This window comes from Arachis stenosperma, chromosome 4, assembly GCF_014773155.1.
Source record: "Arachis stenosperma cultivar V10309 chromosome 4, arast.V10309.gnm1.PFL2, whole genome shotgun sequence".
NCBI lineage: Eukaryota > Viridiplantae > Streptophyta > Magnoliopsida > Fabales > Fabaceae > Arachis > Arachis stenosperma.
This window is the reverse complement of record NC_080380.1, coordinates 62,665,423-62,687,660: the sequence shown is the minus strand read 5'-3', so window position 1 is coordinate 62,687,660 and position 22,238 is coordinate 62,665,423.

Genomic DNA, 22,238 nt, shown 5'->3' with positions numbered 1-22,238 from the left:
AGATATTTCATATTTATAATTGCTTTATTCTATTTATAATGCTTTGATTTAAAATTTTCACTTTTAGCTTTGGTTAAGTAATTGGTGACGCTTGAGTTATCAAATAAAGCAGTGGTTGAAATTGGGAGTTGCTGATTAACTTGAGTTCCAATAACTCTAGCCTTTCCAAAGGAAAGACTAGGACTTGAGGGATCAAATTAGTTCATTCACTTAACTTACCTTTATAGTTAGAGGTTAACTAAGAGGGAGCAATAAACAATTCTCATCACACCTGATAAGGATAACGAAGACAGGATTTCCAATTCTCATACCTTGCCAAGAGTTTTATTATTTAAATTAATTCCTTACAATTTACTTTCTTGCCATTTACTACTCTTTCTTTTTATCTTATACATTAAAACCCAAAATAAAATATACCTTTTTCCATAACCAATAATAAATCATACTTCCCTGCAATTCCTTGAGAACACGACCCGAGGTTTGAATACTTCGGTTAATTATTTTTATTGGGTTTGCTTTAGTGACAAACAAAACTTTTGCACGAAAAGATTTTTTGTTGGTTTAGGAACTATACTACCAATGCGATTAATTTTATAAAATTTCTTTACCGACAGAAATCCGATCGTCATACGTGTCGCTTGTGATTTGCACTAGGCATGCGTTCGCGTCGTCCACATGTGCGTGTCGCTTGGGTTCTGCGCGAGTCATGTGTCCGCGTCGTCCATGCGTACGCGTCGCTGCCATTTCCTTCAAAACTTCATTTTTGTGCGTTCCTTCCACTTTTGCATGTTTTCTTCATGTTTTCTAAGCCATTCCTGCGCTATAAAGCCTGAAAATACTCAACACACAGATCACGGCATCGAATGGTAATAAAGAGTAATTAAAATTAATAATTTTATGGTCTAGGAAACATATATGAATAAGTGAGCAAAGACTTGATAGAAACCACTCAATTGAGCATAATATAAATCATAAAATAGAGGTTTATCAACCTCCTAACACTTAAACATTAGCATGTCCTCATGCTTAATCCAAGAGAAATTATAACGGGGTGAAGGTAGAATGGTGGAATCTATGCAATGCAATCTATCTAAATGCAGGTACCTAAATGGATCATGTAAGTCTAATTACTATCCACCTATATACTCATAGAGCTTACATGTGGTCAAATTAAGTCAAATTTTTCAAGGAATCATATATGCACAACAAAGGTTGAACCATATTAAAATATATTCACAATTGAGTTGAGCTAATCAAAAGAATTCATAAACTTGCAAGACAAGCAATGATTAAACATGGATATATGGAATTGAGCTATTGAACCCTCACTGGATTTGTGTTTACACTCTAATCACTCAGTGTTTGTGGTTAATCACTCTACTCTTCTCTAGTCATGCTTTCTAAAACTTTGTTCTTCATCTAACCAATCAACAAATATTTAATGTATACAAGCAAACATCATGAGGTCTTTCCAAGGTTCTAATGGGGCCAAGGTAAAGGTGAGGATATATATATAGTTACGTGAGCTATAAATTGAATCCTTGATTAGTCTAAGATCTCACCAAACATATACATACTCTATACAATTTTTTAAAATTATGCCTAGCTACCCAATTTTTCTCACTTTTGTATCACATACTCATGTATCAAGTTTTCTTTTAATTTTATCACATGTGCATTGATCTTTCACTAAATTTATTGTTGGGGTAATTTTGTCCCCTTATTTATTTAATTAATCATCGGGATTTTTTTTTAAATCTAAAAAATAAACACAACATATCAATGCACATGGTATTTTAATTATTTTGGCCTTACATGAGCATGCACCCAAATTTCAAATAATTTATCAATTCAATACCTTCCTATCAACCCAAGTTCTCATAGTTCCCCACACTTAATTGATACACAATCTCTATCTTAAGCTAACCAAAGATTTAATTTGGGATATTTAATTTGTTTTTTTGCTTAAGGCTAGTGATATGGTAATATTCAGAATAAATGGGGATACAAAAGCTCAAGGTGGCTATCAAGGGTGATTTAAAAAGGTAGGCTATTGGGATAAGTGAGCAAAAATAAATAATGGCCTCAATCATTATGCATGCATGTAAATACATTGAATATTGGACATATAGAATGAAACAAGGTAAAGTCTGCAAGTATAGAGAATAAGGGAGAAACACACAGGAATGAAAACTATGGTTAAATAATATAACCATGCAATTCAGCTCAAAAACTCACGGGTTGTGTGTTCTTTTGGCTCAAAAACCATATATCAGTTATGTATATCATGCAGGTATAATTAAGAGTTTCAATTCAACTCAATGTGAATCTTTGAATGACTCTTATAAAAATAAGTATTTTCCTTGAAAAATGTTGTCAATTTACCAACATTTATTGCTATATATATATATATATATATATATATATATATATATATATATATGGTGTGTGGATTGTTGTGATTCTTGAAAAATTAAAGTTTCTAGTTTACTCTTTATTCTCAATTAAACCAAATTATCATATGCTAAAAGGGTAAACTAAACTAAATAATCCATATTTTCTATATCATAACTAATAAGCTAAGAGTGCAAATTAAGCTAAATATCTAAGATATATACAGCCCAAAATACAAAATATAATAAAGTAATCAGAAATACACCAAAAGAAAATGTGCAAGTACTGAAAGTCAAACAAGATAAAAAAAGTAGACTAGGATAAAGGGTCTGAAGGTAGTTCACCAAAATAAAGTTCGCCAGAGATGGTGACCTCCCCACACTTAAATAATAGCATCGTCCTCGATGCTCAATCAGGTTGGGTGTGAAGAGTCGTCACCTCCGGAGGGGTGTGCTGGTGCTGTCTGTATGGGCTCTGGCAGTGAAAGTGTCTCAGGCTCTACCTATATTGGTGCCTGTGGGTCTGCTAGCTGTGTCTGTTGAGGCTCCTCATGCTGGGGCTCTGCCTGCTTGGGTCCTGGCTGCTCAGCCTCTACTCGTTCATCCTCTTCCTGGTCATCCGCCTCCTCCTCAAATGGCTCTGATGGTGTGTCAAGCTCAGCGGGGATGTCAGTGCGGCCTGACCAGATCATCAACTATAAATGCTCATAGCGTCGCTTGCTGCGACGCTCAGACCGCTCATATCGCCACTGGTTACAGTGCTCCATCTGGTCTAGGCTCTCGAATAGATGGTGCACAAGGTGGTAGACGCGCTGGGAAGTAAGGGAGGGTACTGTGGATGTGCGTGGTGCAGCAGGTGCTGAAGGGGCAGCAGAAGATGTGGCTGCATCAGCTGTGGTAGTATAAGAGGGCGGTCTGTAGCCCAGAGCCTGGAACTTCCTGCCATGTGGGATGATCTTCTTGCAGTTGGCAGCGGGTGGCTTCTCATTCGCCAGCTCCTAGGGTACCTCAGCTCGGCGGCCCAACTGAGTAATCTGGTAGGGAAAGGGCAAAGTGCCTCGGACATGAACCCTAGACATGTAGCAGCAGATAAATCGGGGAAGGTACATGTCCTTGCCCTCCATCACGCACCAAATAAGAGTAATCATGGCAGCTGGAACCTCAGTCTCATGAGTGCTCGGCATCACATAATTGCTCAGGATTTGTTGCCATAGCCAGGTCTCATCATTAAGATAATTAATTTTAATGCCTTTGGGGGTTGTTGTTGACTTACTCATAACCCATGGGACAGCAGGATCAATAGCTAAAGTGCGCTTTACTACTTCCCAATCAAAATGCATAAACCTCATATCCTCCTCAGCCTACTGGTAACCATCTGGTCTATCTTATTTAGGCTGGAAGTTGAGGATATCTTCAATTGCCTCTTCGGTGACTGAAATTTGCTTGCCTCTAAACTGTAATACATCCAAGGTCATTTTAAAATAGTTGCAATAGAATTCCCGGACCCAGGATGCATTAACTTCAGTCAAGTTTCTCTCCAGAAAGAACCATCCTCTCTATTTGATTTGTGCTGTGGTGTACTACTGTAATTCAGCTGGAATTCAGAAGGTTTTTTCTAGATATAAGTTCCTTGAAGTCGCAAAGACCGGATACTTCAGTTCACAGTATCGGTTCGCAAACTTGACTGAGTCGGTTGCAGGCACTAGTTGATCGGCCTTTTCCTGCAGAGTAAAGGTCTTTTCCCACCAGGAATCATCATGTAGTATATCCAAAGTGGTGGTAGATGATTATCCTCATTTTCTTTTGCCTGTGCTTGCTTTAACTTTTTCTTTCCCTTTAGGGTCAGACATCTTGAAAAGCAGAGGTTCCAAGATATAGTTTATTAAACTAAAGTAGGAAAAACAGGAAGGCAAAGAGTGTGTCAGCAATGAAAGTATGGATAGGGAAAAGAGGAAAGAAACTTAAAGCATGAAGTGAGTCAGATAGATGTAGAGTTTTGGACTGTATGCAAGCTAAAAGTCAAGGAATTTAGATAAGAATCACAATCCAAGAACTATGATATGCAGAATGCTTGTTTGTCAGGAAACAACAAGTAACATGCCTCAAAATTGGTTAAAATTAGTTAGTTAAAAGTCAAGAGAGAAATTAGAAAGTTAATGAAGTTCAGAGTTAAAAAGTGAAGTTAAAGTTAGTGGCATGGTGTTGTAGTTCCTAGTCAACAAAAATTTGCACAAACTTGAAGAACAAGCAACTCACATTCAAGCAGATATTGCAGATTATTGATAATAAATCATATAAATTAAAGAAGAGCAAAACAAAATCATCAATAATGCGATGTAACTAAGAAGGGAACTAGAAGGAGTAGGAATGCTAGCCCATTCATCCATGAATTGGCTTGGTTGAAACCAATTAGTGCAGAATTCAAAAGTACCAAAGCCAATTCATGAAATCGAGTTGAGTGAAACAATTTACGAAAAAAATCAGGCAGCATTCCGGCTATAATTTGGACGTTCCCAGAAAATTAAATAGCCGAATAATGCAAGTAGCATTACTTTTAAGCAAGATTAGCAGCTTATATGAATCCTAGAACAGGTAAGAACCAAAATAGCAAGTATAGGCAATAAGCAAGTTAAGCCAATCTAAAAACAGCAATAAGTAATTCAGCTAATCCAAAACAGCAGTAATTAGGTGTATGTAATCAGCCTGGCTTTAGCAAATTCAGAAGGCAAGCAAGAATATATGATATGGAAGCAATGTATTCAGGTTATTAAATCAATGAGGATAAGGCAAATGTCAACAAGAGCACTAATGTATGTGCAGTTATATAGGCATTGGCAACACTCAAATAAGATCCGATGAAGCAAAATAGTATCGAACAGGAATGGAACAGCAGGGAATAGCAACATCAACAGCACAGCAATTTCATAATTGCGAAACAGATAAAGCAAACAGCAAGAATGGCGCAATTATCAGACCTAAATCCATTAACCACATCCTAGCTACCTAACCACCTAGAATCTACTATGAAACATGCATATCTAACTAATCTAAATTGAATAGAATGTAACTCAGCTAGTTAATCTAATTTAACAGAAGTAGATTAGGAGTTTGCAGAGATAGAGGCAGTGGAACCTAGGAGGGCAGTGGCTAGAAAGTGAGACAAAGAGTGAGTGGAGTGGTGTGGTGGCTCTGATGGTGGCGGAACAGCGGTGTTGGAACGCGGCGCAGCGGCGCTGGGAGTCCTACGGTGGTGGGTGGAGGCAGGGGGCGAAAGAGGGAGAGAAATAGAAGAAGGAGAGGGGTGAGGAGGGGAGGGGGTGGTGGCATTCTCGGTGGTGGTGGCCGGCGATAGGGTGTGGCGGCGGGGTTGGGTTGGCGACGGGTTAAGGGCGAGAGGGGGTAGGAGAAAGAATGGAGAGAGATGAGAGGGATGGAGGTGGAACGTTGGGGAGGGGGAAAAGTGACGCAAAGGGTGGTTAGGGTTTCCGCGTCAGGGGTTAGGGAATTTAAATCCACGCGGATGCGTGGGTTAAGCAAGAGAGTGGGTTAGGCGAAAGTGCAACGACGCGAAAGCGTCATTGACGTGAACTCGTGGGTAGGGGTGGTTGGTAATGACGCGTCCGCGTGAGCCACGCAGTCGCGTCAACCAGAATCATGCTAAACGCACGAAACCAGCGTCGTTCTGGCGCAACTTTCTATTTCAATTTGGAGGGCAAGAAATTTTCCGGCGACGTGTACGCGTCGCCCATGCCCACGCCCATGCGTGGTGGGTGTAAGAAAAAATGACACATTCGCGTTATTGACGCGTTCACGTTATTGACACCCACGCGTGGCCCAATTTGTACTTAACGCATACCAGCTGCACGATTCCAGCCCAACTTTCTAGGCGTTGGATGGTGACCCCGATTTGGAATCGACGCCCACGTGTGGCCCATGCCTACGCGTGGTGAGGCGCGTTTATATATATATAATGCAAATATGAATATGCTGATGCAGATGTTATGAATGGTACTAGGGGAAATAAAATTAAACTAAAAACAAACAAAACAAAGAGAAAATTAAGATTGAAAAAGAACGATCATACCATGGTGGGTTGTCTCCCACCTAGCACTTTTATTTAAAGTCCTTAAGTTGGACATTTGATGAGCTCGTTGTTATGGTGGCTTGTGCTTGAACTCATCCAAGAATCTCCACCAATGTTTGCAATTCCAATAGCCTCCGGGGTCTCAAACTAGGCATGTAAAGCCTTCGAGCAAGTTGAAGCAGGTGTTCAGGTTCCAGGGGGATTTATTATCTGAATGAATCCCAGGATCCCAAACCTTGCTTTTGTACACATCTTTGCCTTGATCTATATCTTTCCAGTTGGGCAGTACAAAATTTGAATTCTCTCTAAGATGACCAAACATCTTCCGAGACCCATTCAATCGAACTCTATACCAATCCTGGCACCTCAATTTGAAGCGTGGAACCATATCAAATCTTGCATACCAACTCCTAGTACTAACCATTTCCCTTTTGCTTTTAAAGCCACAAAGAGCTCTAAGCTGGCCATCAGTTTCAAGCAAACCATATTCAAGTGGAAAGGTGAAGATGAAGGCTAGGGATTTTACCCACTTGAAGCTTGTATTGGGTGGTAATGCCCTTGGGATAGGTGTTTCCAGTGGTTTTGCAGGCTCCACTTCCTTGTACTCCTTTGTGAATTCTTTCAATTCCTGACAAACCTCTTCAACTACAACCATGTCTTGATCAAAGTCTTCGAGTTCTTTCTCATCACTCAAGTTATAAGTTGGAGGTTGAGAAAATTCTACCTCTACATCGGCTTCGTATTCACTTGGGGAGGATTCTCCAAGCTCAAAAATTTCAATTGTGGATGCAAGTTCATCACTAAAAGAGTTTGATTCATGATCATCACTACCAAGAGAATTAGCTTCTTGATCTGTTTCATCCAATTCTTCATAAGATACATGCCTTGGGGGTTGTGCACTATCCTCTTTGGCATCAGTTGTAATTTTCTTGGCGGAATTCTCTGCAATTCTTGATTCCCATGGAGGTTCAGCGTCTCCTAAGTCTTCAACCAATTCTTCTTCTTTGATAAATTCGGCTTCCTCTACTTGTGATGCAAGGGCATCTTGGCTAGTTTTACTAGCCATTTTTTGTATGCTTTACGTTGGTTTCATGCATTTCTTAGGAAATAAGCAAGTTTTTAGTTGAAAATGCAATCATACTATGATTCAAGAAAACATTGTGAATTTTGAATGATTTCATGAGAATTATGCATGAATTGAATGATAAATTGGATGATGCATGATTCCATGATTAAGAGCAAGACTTTGATGCACTTTGTTTGATTGATTTCAGGTAACAAGAAGCAGAGAAGAGCTACGTTAGTGGCTACGTTAGTGCCACTAACGTGGCTATTAACGTGGAAGAAAAGAGAAGCCCCAATATTAGTGAGAAAGTTAGTGGCATTAACTTTGAAGAAGGAAAGCATGGAACGTTAGTGGTAAAAGTAAACACCACTAACGTTAGCGAAGGGCAAGAAGACCCACGTTAGTTTCCACGTTAGTTATATTAACGTGGGAACTAACGTGGAAGGAAAGAGAGATGCCAACGTTAGTGGAAAAGGTGATCTCCACTAACATTTGCGAAGCAAAGGAAGACCCACGTTAATGGCCACGTTAGTTATACTAACGTGGACACTAACGTGGGCAAAAATCCCACCTGGCAGCCTGACCATGCCTTCTTCAAACAATAATAACTTGAGCCACAAAGCTCTAAATGAGGTGATTCCATTGGCATTGGAAAGTAGGATTCCAGAGCTTTCCAAGCATATATGGCATTATATGGTGGACACTAAATTTGAGGGAGAAAACCTGTCCCGAAAATGCAAGGATGAACATGGTATCAACCTGTAGTAAGGCCAGCTGACTTCTTCACCTTCCAAGAAGTGTATGGGTGGACATTAAGTTTGAGCTCCAGAACCAATATTAAGCCCTGATCGCTAGCATGATCATGACTCACCTTTTCCAGTAATGCTAGCGACTATGCCAGCGACCTTGTCCACTTCAAAGGAGCATAACTTGAGTTACAGAGCTCCAATTAAGATGATTCTAGTTGCGTTAGAAATCTGACATTCAGAGCTTTCCAAAGATATATAATAGTTTATAGTGGGCAGGAAATTGGAGCACAAACAAGAGGCATCTTTTAAGCCCCAAAAATACCAACTGGGTAGCAAGTGCAACGTTAGCCACAATAACTTTAGCACTAACACCACACTTGTAGCGTTAGTGTGGCTAACGGCAGCATTAACGCTAAGCACCTGAACCTCAACTTTATTCACTTCTCTTCAAGGACCACCCAACCTCAAGGAAGCAAGCCCACAAGTGTCAACCAATCAGAGGCCACAAGAAGCATCTAGAGTTGGACTTTTCATTTAATTGTAATTTGCTTTTAATTTCATTTTGTAATTTAGGAGAGCCTATATAAAGGCCTTAGTTTTTACTTTGAAAAAAGGCTGGACTGGGATTCTGGAATTGGGGATTGAAGAGGGGTCTTCGGACTCCCTCCCCTCACACACTTTTCCTTCTCTTTGTTTTTTTTGTACTTTTCATTTATGAATTTGGAAGTTTCAATGTTAGTTTTAATCTTCATCTTTACTTTTCTGCACTTTCTTTCTTTTCTATTTTGGTAGAGCAATGATCAGCTAACTCTTTTCATTGGGTTAGAGAGCTCTATTGTGATTCAATGGATCAATTGTAGTTCTTATTCTTCTTCCTCTTTCTTTCTTCTTGATTTTACTAGAAAGCTTTCGATCTTCATCCAATTCGTTAGTTGTCTTGGAAAAGAAACTCTCCATAATTAGATCTCCTCTGAGCCTTGGAAAAGGGATGAGGAGATCATGCTAGAAATGCTTTCTCATGTTGGACCAAATTGGGGTCTAGGCGGATATAGTGACATGTAATCCTCCCAACACTTTGATTTTGAAATACATGTGGTATAATCAGTTACCAAACTTTATCTCTTCCCATGAGCAATTAAATCAAGAAATTGGGAAATTGTTCAAGCTTAGAGAGATTGGATTGCCAAGGAATTGGGATCCAATCACTTAAGATTGCCAAGGAGATTAATGAATGCATTGATTGAGGAAGAGATGAGAATGAACTTGATCCGGAGGATTACAATATCTCTTGATCCCAATGTTCATTTTATTTTTAGTTCTTACATTTACTTTTCTTGACATTTTACTTTTCTTCACTTTATTGCTTTCTTTACTTTTATGCCATTTACAGTTCCTTGTTACTCATCATTCCAATATGATTCGTCTAACTACAAGGTGGTAAAGTTCCTTTTTCATCTTACTTATTTCCAGCACTTTAAATTACATGATTGTCTTATATTTTCTTTGTATGCATGTGTTATTACTCCTTGTGAATAAGCATAATTTGATATTTGATTTGTAACATGTTGCTATGATATCATGATTATCATCTTGAGTTTTACTTGCACCCAATATATTTAAGAATGCAACAAAGAAATCATTATTTTGAAAGGAAAATGTTGAAGAATTTTATAAATCATGGGGCAAGCAAAAGATTAAGAGGAGTGGAGGTTCTGATTGTATGATTGTGTATTGAGGTTGCATGTTTGTGAAAACTTGCATGGGAGCTCATAGACAGGAAATGAAGTTTAGAGAAGTATTATGGAATTTCTCAAACATCTATTGATCCAAGAAGCAGTAACAAAAGAAAACAAAAGAAAAAGAAAAACAAAGAACAAGCCCAAGACTCTGAGCATCAATTACTAGGAAAAAAAAAAGAAAGAAACAAGAACTCAAAGAGTTATTGTCCTAGTTAAATGCTTGTGGTAGATTTGTATCAAAGAAAGAGGCTTGAGCAAGTAAATCCTAAGGGGTGCTTCAACACCTAATACCTTAGACCAACTGGTTTGGGAATATTGATTGAAAGCTTATCTTAAAAAGCCACTTTGATACATGACACCTAGAGTCGAGGCCAAATCCCAAAAAGAAAGAAAAATGCTAGAAAATAAGTGCTGCTTCAAGGTTACAATCTATAAAGAGACTTCCATAATATCATTTGAATAAAAGTCCTGAGCTCTAAGACTTCCAAAATGTGAGGACTAATGAGCACTAGAATCCTTGCATAAGCATACAAATTAGAGTTCACCCCACTGTCACTTATTCACTTCACCCACTAAGGCATTGATGAGCGGATATTTTATACGCTTTTTGGGGGTAATTTCATGTAGATTTTAGCATGTTTTAGTTAGTTTTTAGGAGAATATTATTAGTTTTTAGGCAAAAATCATATTTCTGGACTTTACTATGAGTTTGTGTGTTTTTCTGTGATTTCAGGTATTTTCTGGCTGAAATTGAGGGAGTTGAGCAAAAATCTAAGTTAGGCTGAAAGAAGGACTGCTGATGCTGTTGGATCCTGACCTCCCTGCACTCGAAATGGATTTTCTGGAGCTACAGGAGTCCAATTTGCGCGCTCTCAACGGAGTTGGAATGTAGACATCCAGGGCTTTCCAGCAATATATAATAGTCCATACTTTGCGCAAGGATAGACGACGTAACATGGCGTTGAACGCCAAGTTCATGCTGCTGTCTGGAGTTAAACGCCAGAAAAACGTCATGATCCGGAGTTGAACGCCCAAAACACGTCATAACCTGGAGTTTAACGCCAAGAAAGGCCTCTACTCGTGGATAGCTTTAGTCTCAGCCCCAGCACACACCAAGTGGGCCCCAGAAGTGGATTTCTGCACCAATTATCTTAGTTTATTCATTTTCTGTAAACCTAGGTTACTAGTTTACTATTTAAACAACTTTTACAGACATTTCTTGTACCTCATGACATTTTCAGATCTGAATTACATACTTTTTGACGGCATGAGTCTCTAAACTCCATTGTTGGGGGTGAGGAGCTCTGCAGCGTCTCGATGATTTAATACAATTCCTTTGTTTTCCATTCAAACACGCTTGTTCTTATCTAAGATGTTTATTCGCGCTTAATTGTGAAGAAGGTGATGATCCGTGACACTCATCACCTTCCTCAATCCATGAACGTGTGCCTGACAACCACCTCCGTTCTACATCAGATTGAATGAATATCTCTTAGATTCCTTAATCAGAATCTTCGTGGTATAAGCCGGATTGATGGCGGCATTCATGAGAATCCGGAAAGTCTAAACCTTGTCTGTGGTATTCCGAGTAGGATTCCGGGATTGAATGACTGTGACGTGCTTCAAACTCCTGAGGGCTGGGCGTTAGTGACAGACGCAAAAGAATCAATGGATTCTATTCCAGCCTGATTGAGAACCGACAGATGATTAGCCGTGCTGTGACAGAGCATAGGAACGTTTTCACTGAGAGGATGGGAAGTAGCCACTGACAACGGTGACACCCTACATAGAGCTTGCCATAGAATGGATTTTGCGTGTGGAAAAGGATTTCAAGGAAGAGTTGAAGTTTAGAGGACAAAGCATCTCCAAAACTCCAACATATTTCTCATTACTGCATAACAAGTAACGCTATTATTCTCTTTTATTCTTATATAATCAAATCTAGTAATTTCACTTTTAATCCTATTGGCCTCCTGACTAAGATTAATAAAATAAACATTGATTGCTTCAAACCAATAATCTCCGTGGGATCGACCCTTACTCACGTAAGGTATTACTTGGACGACCCAGTGCACTTGCTGGTTAGTTGTGCGAATCACAAATTCGTGCACCAGGCATCATAAGCAATTCTTCAATACATTCTAATTAAGAGAATTATTTGTGCATAGTTCTTTTCTTGCTTGGGGACAAGCAAGATTTAAGTTTGATGTTGTGATGCCAGGGCATCTTGGCTAGTTTTACTAGCCATTTTTTGTATGCTTTAGGTTGGTTTCATGCATTTTTTTAGGAATAAGCAAGTATTTAGTTGAAAATGCAATCATACCATGATTCAAGCAAACATTGTGAATTTTGAATGATTTCATGAGAATTATGCATGATTTGAATGATAAATTGGATGATGCATGATCCCATGATTAAGAGCAAGACTTTGATGCACTTTGTTTGATTGATTTCAGGTAACAAGAAGCAGAGAAGAGTCACATTAGTGGCTACGTTAGTGCCACTAACGTGGCCATTAACGTGGAAGAAAAGAGAAGCCCCAACGTTAGTGAGAAAGTTAGTGGCATTAACTTTGAAGAAGGAAAGCATGGAACGTTAGTGGTAAATGTAAACACCACTAACGTTAGCGAAGGGCAAGAAGACCCACGTTGGTTTCGACGTTAGTTACATTAACGTGGGAACTAATGTGGAAGGAAAGGGAGATGCCAACGTTAGTGGAAAAGGTGACCTCCACTAATGTTTGCAAAGCAAAGGAAGACCCATGTTAATGGCCACGTTAGTTACACTAACGTGGACACTAACGTGGGCAAAAATCCCACCTGGCAGCCAGACCATGCCTTCTTCAAACAAGAATAACTTGAGCCACAAAGCTCCAAATGAGGTGATTTTAGTGGCATTAGAAAGTACGATTCCAGAACTTTCCAAGAATATATGGCACTACATGGTGGACACTAAATTTGAGGGAGAAAACTTGCCCTGAAAGTGCAAGGATGAACATGGTATCAACCTGTAGTAAGGCAAGCTGACCTCTTCATCTTCCAAGAAATGTAACTCGAGCTGTAGAGCTCCAAACGATGCGATTCTAATAGCGTTGGAAAGTAGACATCCAAGGATTTCCAATAATATATAATAGTATGGAGTGGACATTAAGTTTGAGCTCCAGAACCTGGCAATATTAAGCCCTGATCGCTAGCGTTATCGTGACTCACCTTTTCCAGTAACGCTAGCGACTATGCCAGCGACTATGCCAGCGACCTTGTCCACTTCAAAGGAGCATAACTTGAGTTACAGAGGTCCAATTGAGGTGATTCCAATTGCGTTAGAAATATGACATTCAGAGCTTTCCAAAGATATATAATAGTCTATAGTGGGTGGTGCACGAAATTGTGTATGCCAATATTAATGGACTATTTAACACAGCTTCATACCACTAACCAGCAAGTGCACTGGGTCGTCCAAGCAATACCTTACGTGAGTAATGGTCGATCCCACGGAGATTATTGGTTTGAAGCAAGCTATTTTTGTTTTATTATTCTTAGTCAGGATATTAATTAAAATTATCAGTTGGAATTATTAGAAAGAGTGTGAAATAGTTACTTGTTGTGTAGTAATGGAGAATATGTTGGGGTTTTTGGAGATGCTTTGTCCTCTGAATCCCTGCAACATAATGCTTACTCACTTTCATAAATGCAAGGCTCCTTCCATGGCAAGTTGTATGTAGGGAATCACCATTGTCAGTGGCTACCTCCCATCCTCTCAGTGAAAACGGTCCAGATGCTCTGTCACAGCACGTCTAATCAGCTGTTGGTTCTCGATCATGTTGGAATAGGATCCATTGATCCTTTTGCGTTTGTCATCACGCCTAGCAATTGCGAGTTTGAAGCTCGTCACAGCCATTCAATCCTTGAATCCTACTCGGAATACCACAGACAAGGTTTAGACTTTCCGGATCCTCAAGAGTGGCCGCCATCAGTTCTAGCTTATACCACGAAGATTCTGATTAAGGAAGCTAAGAGATACTCATTCAATCTGATGTAGAACGGAGGTGTTTGTCAGGCACACGTTCATGGATTGAGGAATGTGATGAGTGTCACGGATCATCACCTTCTCCATAATTAAGCGCAATTGAATATCTTAGATAGGAACACGCATGTTTGAAAAGAGAAACAGAAACAATTGCATTAATTCATCGAGACGCTGCAGAGCTCCTCACCCCCAACAATGGAGTTTAGAGACTCATGCCGTCAAAATGTATAAAATTCAGATATGAAAATGTCATGAGGTGCAAAGTAAATCTCTAAAAGTTGTTTAAATAGTAAACTAGTAACCTAGGTTTACAGAAAATGAGTAAACTATGATAGATAGTGCAGAAATCCACTTCTGGGGCCCACTTGGTGTGTGCTGGGGCTGAGACTTAAGCTTCTCACGTGCCTGGGGCTGTTTGGGGCGTTCAACACCAGGTTGTAACCTGTTTCTGGCGTTGAACTCCAACTTGTAACCTGTTTCTGGCGCTGGACGCCAGACAACAGCATGATACTGGCGTTGAACGCCAGTTTATGTCATCTATCTTCGCGTAAAGTATGGACTATTATATATTTCTGGAAAGCCCTGGATGTCTACTTTCCAACGCCGTTTAGAGCGCATCAATTGGACTCCTGTAGCTCCAGAAAATCCATTTCAAGTGTAGGTAGGTCAGAATCCAACAGCATCAGCAGTCCTTTTTCAGCCTAACTCAGATTTTTGCTCAGCTCCCTCAATTTCAGCCAGAAAATACCTGACATCACAGAAAAACACACAAAATCATAGTAAAGTCCAGAAATATTATTTTTGCCTAAAAACTAATAAAATTATATTAAAAACTAATTAAAACATGCTAAAATCTACATGAAAATACCCCCAAAAGCGTATAAAATATCCGCTCATCACAACACCAAACTTAAACTGTTGCTTGTCCCCAAGCAACTAGATGAATAAAAGAGGATAAAAAGAAATCAAGAAGCAATAATATCTCAGAGTTTTAAGTGAAGCTCAGATTCTAATTAGATGAGCGGGGCTAGTAGCTTTTTGCTTCCAAACAGTTTCGGCATCTCACTTTATCCTTTGAAATTCAGAATGATTGGCATCCATAGGAACTCAGAATTCAGATAGTATTATTGATTTTCCTAGTTAAGTATGTTGATTCTTGAACACAGCTACTTTTATGAGTCTTGGCCGTGGCCCTAAGCACTTTGTTTTCTAGTATTACCACCGGATACACAAATGCCACAGACACATGACTGGGTGAACCCTTTTCAGATTGTGACTCAGCTTTGCTAGAGTCCCCAGTTAGAGGTGTCCAGAGCTCTTAAGCACACTCTTTTTTCTTTGGATCATGACTTGAACCACTCAGTCTAAAGCTTTTCACTTGGGCCTTCATGACACAAGCACATGGTTAGGGACAGCTTGATTTAGCCGCTTAGGCCTGGATTTTATTTCCTTGGGCCCTCCTATCCATTGATGCTCAAAGCCTTGGATCCTTTTTACCCTTGCCTTTTGGTTTTAAAGGCTATTGGCTTTTTCTGCTTGCTTTTTCTTTTTCTTTTTTTTGCCACTTTTTTTTTCGCAAGCTTGTTTTTCACTACTTTTTCTTGCTTCAAGAATCAATTTCATGATTTTTCAGATCATCAATAACATTTATCTTGTTCATCATTCTTTCAGGAGCCAACAATTTTAACATTCATAAAATTCAATATAAAAAATATGCACTGTTCAGGCATTCATTCAGAAGACAAAAAGTATTGCTACCACATATAAATAATTAGAATTTTCCTTATTAAGAACTCAAAAAAAATATTGCCTCTTTATTCTAAAAATCTACTATTTTATTCATGTTTGATGATGATGAGAAAAATAAATTATAACTTAATTGGAAATAAAACCAAAATAGACATGCTAATTACTACTACTCCTATATAACTTCTAAGGTAAATTTCTATAATAATACTATCACAGAGTTAAAGCTTTAAATTAGAACTTAACAACCTGTATTTTGGGAAGTGGATGTTCCTCTAGTCTGTGGGGTGCTTGGTCCTTCAAGGAATAGCTTCTGACGCTTTAGTTCCTTCAGTTCACATCCTTGCTCTTCCTGTTCCCTTAGGTGCCATGATCTTGATGAGTTTTAGCTCAGTGATCATGGCAAATCACACCAAACTTAGAGGTTTGCTTGTCCTTAAGCAAAAGAAAGGAAAGGAGAGGAATAGAGGGAGAGGCAATTTCGAAATCCAAAAGATATGATGAGTTGAAAAAGATTTCAAAAAGATTTGGATTGGAAAAAGATTTGTGTTTATGAATTAAGATACATTTGACATTTTTGAAAAAGGGATTTTAGAAATTAGTGTTTTTAGAAATTAGGGTTAAAATTTTTTGGAATTGAAGGATGATATTTTAAAACATGTTTATGCAAAAAATTATGAATTGAAACATAAAAATTAGAAAATTTGTGAAGAAAAACGAATTTTACCTCCTCCCCACCATTCTGGTGTTAAACGCCCAAATGCTGCTTGTTTTGGGTGTTTAACGCCCAATTACTGCTTCTTCTGGGCATTCAACGCCCAGCTGTTGCTTCTTTCTGGCGTTGAACGCCAGGAAGTCCTTTGTCACTGGGCGTTTTTTTGAACGCCCAGGATGCTGTCAATCTGGCGTTAAACGCCCAGAAGGTGCTTCTTTTTGGCGTTCAACGCCCAGAAGATGCTCCTTTCTGGCATTTAACGCCCAGATGGCTACCCTTACTGGCGTTGAACGCCCAGTGGGTGCTTCTTTTGGGCGTTCAACGCCCAAAATGTTTCTTATTGGCTTTTTCACGCCAGTGAGCTTCCAAATTCCCCTGTAACTCTGTGAATCCAATCAATTGCTTTTTTACCTTGAAGATACTTTGACATATACTTGTAAAAATCAAAAACAAAAACAAATAAAATTAAATTTTGTGAATGGCTGGGTTGCCTCCCAGCAAGCGCTTCTTTAATGTCGTTAGCTGGACTATTACTGAGCTTTTAATTAAGTCTCAGTTTTGAGCATTCTTGCTCAAAATTGCTTTCAAGATAATGTTTAACTCTCTGTCCATTAACAATGAACTTTTTGTTAGAGTCATGATGCATGCGCATATTTGCTATTTTAACTAGTTAGTTTAGTTGGTTTTAGCTTAATCTCACTCATCTTCTCTAGATAAACAAGTCCTTTTATGAGTTTTGTTTCCATGCATGAGAATACCAAGGAATATGTTGATTCTAGCCAAGTTCATGCAAATGATTTAAGGAATGCATATATGAATGAGTATGAATGAATCTCATGAAATTTATTGCATGAATTGGCAAGACTTTGAAGCTATTTCCCTTGTTGATGATAGGTGATGAAACAAGGAAGCATGGAAGCAAGAATGAAGCAAGCTGGGCAAGAAGTTGGCGTTGCCAACTTGGATATAAGGGGCGTTGTTCTTGGTAACGCCAGGAAGAGGAGTTGGCGTTGCCAACTTGGAGGATGAAGGGCGTTTTCATGGACAACGCCAGGCAACCAAGGAGCAAAGTTGGCGTTGCCAACTTGAGGAGGGCGTTGCCAACGCCCACACACACAAAGAACTTGGCCTTGGAGGAAGAGCTGGCGTTGCCAACTTGAGGAGGGCGTTGCCAATGCCACACACAAGCAATTTTGGCACCAAAGGGGAGCTCGAGCACGTTGTTTGAGCTAGGAAGCATTGGCGTGTTTGGCAACAACGCCAGGAATGGTTGCTTGGCTAGGCACCAAGTCTTGGTGCCAACCAAGTTGCCAACGTCCAATGGCCGCACCAACCAGGTTGCCAACGCCCATGAGTCGCACCATGCACGTTGCCAACGCCCACAAGCCTTGCCATGCACGTTGCCAACGCCAGGAAGCAAGCATGGAGCCTTGAGAAAGGCTCGAGCACGTTGCCAACGTGCTGAAGGGAAGGAGTGTTTGGCAATAACGCCAGGATGGTGAGGAAATTGTGATGCACGTTGCTAACTTGGAATGAATGGGCGTTATCCACAACAACTCCAACAAGGCAGCCTGACCTTACCTCCTTCAATGGAATATATCTTGAGCTACAAAACTCCAAATGAGGTGATTCCAACGGCATTTGAAAGTAGACATCCATAGCTTTCCAACCATATATCATAGTATGGGGTTGTCATTCATTTTGAAGCTTCAAAAGCTGGCGTTACCAACGCTGGAAACAAGGGCGTTTTCACCAAAAACGTGTGCGATTTTGGCAGCCTGACCATGTCCTCTTCAAGGGAAGATATCTTGAGCTACAGAGATCCAAATTGAGTGCTTCCAGTTGCATTGGAAAGCTGACATTCAGAGCTTTCCAACCATATATAATAGTCTATAGTGGAGCACAAAATTGAAGCCAAACCAGAGTCATCTTTAGGCCCTAAAAACAAGAACATGAAGTGAAATTCAAGAAGGCTAGAGATTAGCCTTGGAGTGTGGCTCGAGCACGTTGCCAACGTGCTGGATAGGGGGCGTGTTTTGCAACAACGCCAGCCCCAAGCCCTTGCCTTGGAAGGCTAGGCACGAGCACGTTGCCAACTTGGGGGTTAAGGTGCGTTTTTGGCAACAACTTGGCAACAACTTGGCAGCTTGACCTTACCTTCTTTGAGGAACCATAACTTGAGCTAGGAAAGTCCAATTGAGGTGATTCCAGTGGCATTAGAAAATAGACATCAAGAGCTTTCCAATGATGTATAGTAGTCCATATTGAAGCAGAAGGTTGACACTCAAATTCTGGGCTACATTTAGCATGAAAGTAGAGCTAAGAAGAGGAGAAGCAAGTTGTTGGCAACAACTTGGGCTAGCAACGCCCAAGTCTCATACTTCACTTCCAGGAAAATGTCTTGCACGTTGCCAACGTGCATTTGGCCTGGAGTTAGTGCCAATAACGCCAAGCCAATGGGCCAGAAGCATGATGAATGAACCCTTTCCAAGTCTAGCAACACTTCTTCCAATTGAGCCAAGAATTCAACAAAAAGGAAGCCCATATCTCTAATCCCATTCAAGATCTTTGAAAGAGTTTTAGGAGTAGTATAAATAGAAGAGATTGGTGTACTTGTAGAGGACTTTTACACTTTTACTTTACTTTTTGACACTTAGACATTTTTAGCACTTGTATTTGAGAACTCTTTTGGTACTTCCGAGAGGAGACCCAGAGAGCTAATTTTGGTTCATCTTGGAACTTCTCTTCTTCATTTTCTTAATCTTTAAGCATTTCCTTCTTCTTCTTCTTCTTCCTTTACATTTAGTTTAATTTTGATTTTTGGCAATTGTTGTTGAAATTGGAGCAATGACTCACTAAACCCCACTCTCATTAGGGGGAGGAGCTCTGTTTGTTGGAATGAATTGGTGAACCCATCTTCTCCTCCTCAATTCTAGTGGTTGATCTAAAGAGGGAACTCTTGCTCTTCATAGATTCAACCACCATCGAGAGAGGGGTTAATCTACATGAATTATGTGGTAAATTTGAGGAATGAGCCACATAATTCAGTTTAGAGTTCATCCTTTCATGATTCCTTTAATCAATATACCTTGGTTAGTATGTGAGATGTAACTCTCCTTGGTTGAGATTCTAGGAATTGTGTGGCTGGATTAGATTTGAGCTTCATCTCTTCTCATGAACAATTAGATCACGAGAGTGGCAATTGGTTATGTTGAGAGAGATTGAATCACCAAGAGATTGGGATTCAATCACCCACTTGCCATGGATCTATACCCATGATTGAGAAGGATTTGACTAACATCAATTCATGAAAACTAACATCTCTGATCCCTAATGATCCTCTCCATCATTAATTCTCATTTCTTTTGTTCTTAGTGTTTGAAAACCCATTACCCAATTCCTTTCTACATTCTTGCAATTTATTATTCTTGTCATTTACATTCTGTTTCTTATTTCTTACTCTTATGCTCTTTAGAATTCAGCACTTTAATTCCTTGCAATTTATCTTTGATGTCATTTAAGTTTCTTGCACTTTAAGTTTCCGTCATTTACTTCCATTTTATTTCTCTATTCTAGTTCTTTACATTTTGTGTGTCATTTAAATTCTTGCAATTATGTTCAAAAATCAAAATGATCATGAAATCAAAACTATGTTTGCTTGACTAAATCTACCATTTAACTAAAGTTGCTTAATCTACCAATCCTCGTGGGATTGACCTCACTCTTAGTGAGTTTTATTACTTGATACGACCCGGTATACTTGCCGGTTATACGTGAAATCCTAATTTTCACGTATCAAGTCATTATCCTGAAGCTCTACGTATCCATATGGTGATACACTTGTAATCACATATGGACCTCTCCACCGGGACTTCAATTTCCCGGGGAATAATTTGAGCCTAGAATTGAATAGCAGAACTTTCTGCCCTGGCTGAAAGACTCTGGATGACAATTTCTTATCATGCCATCTTTTTGCTTTCTCTTTGTATATTTTTGCATTCTCGAAAGCATTGAGTCTAAATTCCTCTAGCTCATTTAACTGAAGCAATCGTTTTTTTCCAGCTAACTTGGCATCAAGGTTCAGGAATCTGGTTGCCCAGTAGGCCTTATGTTCCAGTTCCACTGGCAAGTGACATGCCTTTCCATACACAAGCTGGTATGCCCACAGAGCATCATCCAAGCTTCTTGCCCAATCCCTTCTACGGTTAATTACAGTCCGTTCCAGGATTCTTTTGAGTTCTCTATTTGAGACTTTAGCTTGCCCATTAGTCTGTGGATGATATGGAGTGGCCACCCTGTGGCTAACTCCATAACGAACCAAAGCAGAATAGAGCTGTTTATTACAGAAATGAGTGCCCCCATCACTGATTAGTACTCTAGGGGTGCCAAATCTGCTGAAGATGTGTTTCTGGAGGAATTTTAACACTGTCTTAGTGTCATTAGTGGGTGTTGCAATAGCTTCCACCCATTTGGATACATAATCCACTGCCACCAGAATATAAGTGTTTGAGTATGATGGTGGGAAAGGTCCCATGAAGTCAATACCCCATACATCAAACAACTCAATCTCTAAGATTCCTTGTTGAGGCATAGCATAACTATGAGGCAGATTACCAGATCTTTGGCAACTATCACAATTAAGTACAAACACTCGGGAATCTTTATAGAGAGTAGGCCAGTAGAAGCCACATTGGAGGACTCTTGTGGCTGTTCTCTCACTTCCAAAATGTCCTCCATACTGGGATCCATGGCAGTGCCATAGGATCTTCTGCGCTTCTTCTTTAGGCACACATCTACGGATTACTCCGTCTGCACATCTCTTAAAGAGATACAGCTCATCCCAAAGATAATACTTTGCATCCATGATCAGCTTCTTTGATTGCTGCCTACTGTATTCTTTGGGTATGAATCTCACTGCCTTGTAGTTTGCAATGTCTACAAACCATGGCACTTCCTGGATGGCAAAAAGTTGCTCATCTGGAAAGTTTTCAGAGATTTCAGTAAGAGGGAGGGACGCCCCTTCTACTGGTTCTATTCGGGACAGGTGGTCTGCTACCTGATTCTCTGTCCCTTTTCTGTCTCTTATTTCTATATCAAACTCTTGCAGAAGCAACACCCATCTTATAAGTCTGGGTTTTGAATCCTGCTTTGTGAGTAGATATTTAAGAGCAGCATGATCAGTGTACACAATCACTTTTGATCCTACTAAATAGGATCTGAATTTGTCAATGGCGTAAACCACTGCAAGTAGCTCTTTTTCTGTGGTTGTATAGTTCTTCTGTGCGTCATTTAGAACACGGCTGGCATAGTAAATGACGTGCAGAAGCTTGTCATGCCTTTGTCCCAACACTGCACCAATGGCATGGTCATTGGCATCACACATTAGTTCAAATGGTAATGTCCAGTTTGGTGCAGAGATGATTGGTGCTATGACCAATTTAGCTTTCAGAGTCTCAAATGCCTGCAGACACTCCTTATCAAAGACAAATGGCGTGTCAGCAGCTAGCAGGTTGCTCAGAGGTTTGGCAATTTTTGAAAAATCCTTTATAAACCTCCTATAGAATCCTGCATGCCCCAGAAAGCTTCTGATTGCCTTAACATTGGCAGGTGGTGGTAATTTTTCAATTACCTCCACCTTAGCTTGATCCACCTCTATTCCCTTGTTCGAAATTTTGTGCCCAAGGACAATTCCTTCAGTCACCATAAAGTGACATTTTTGC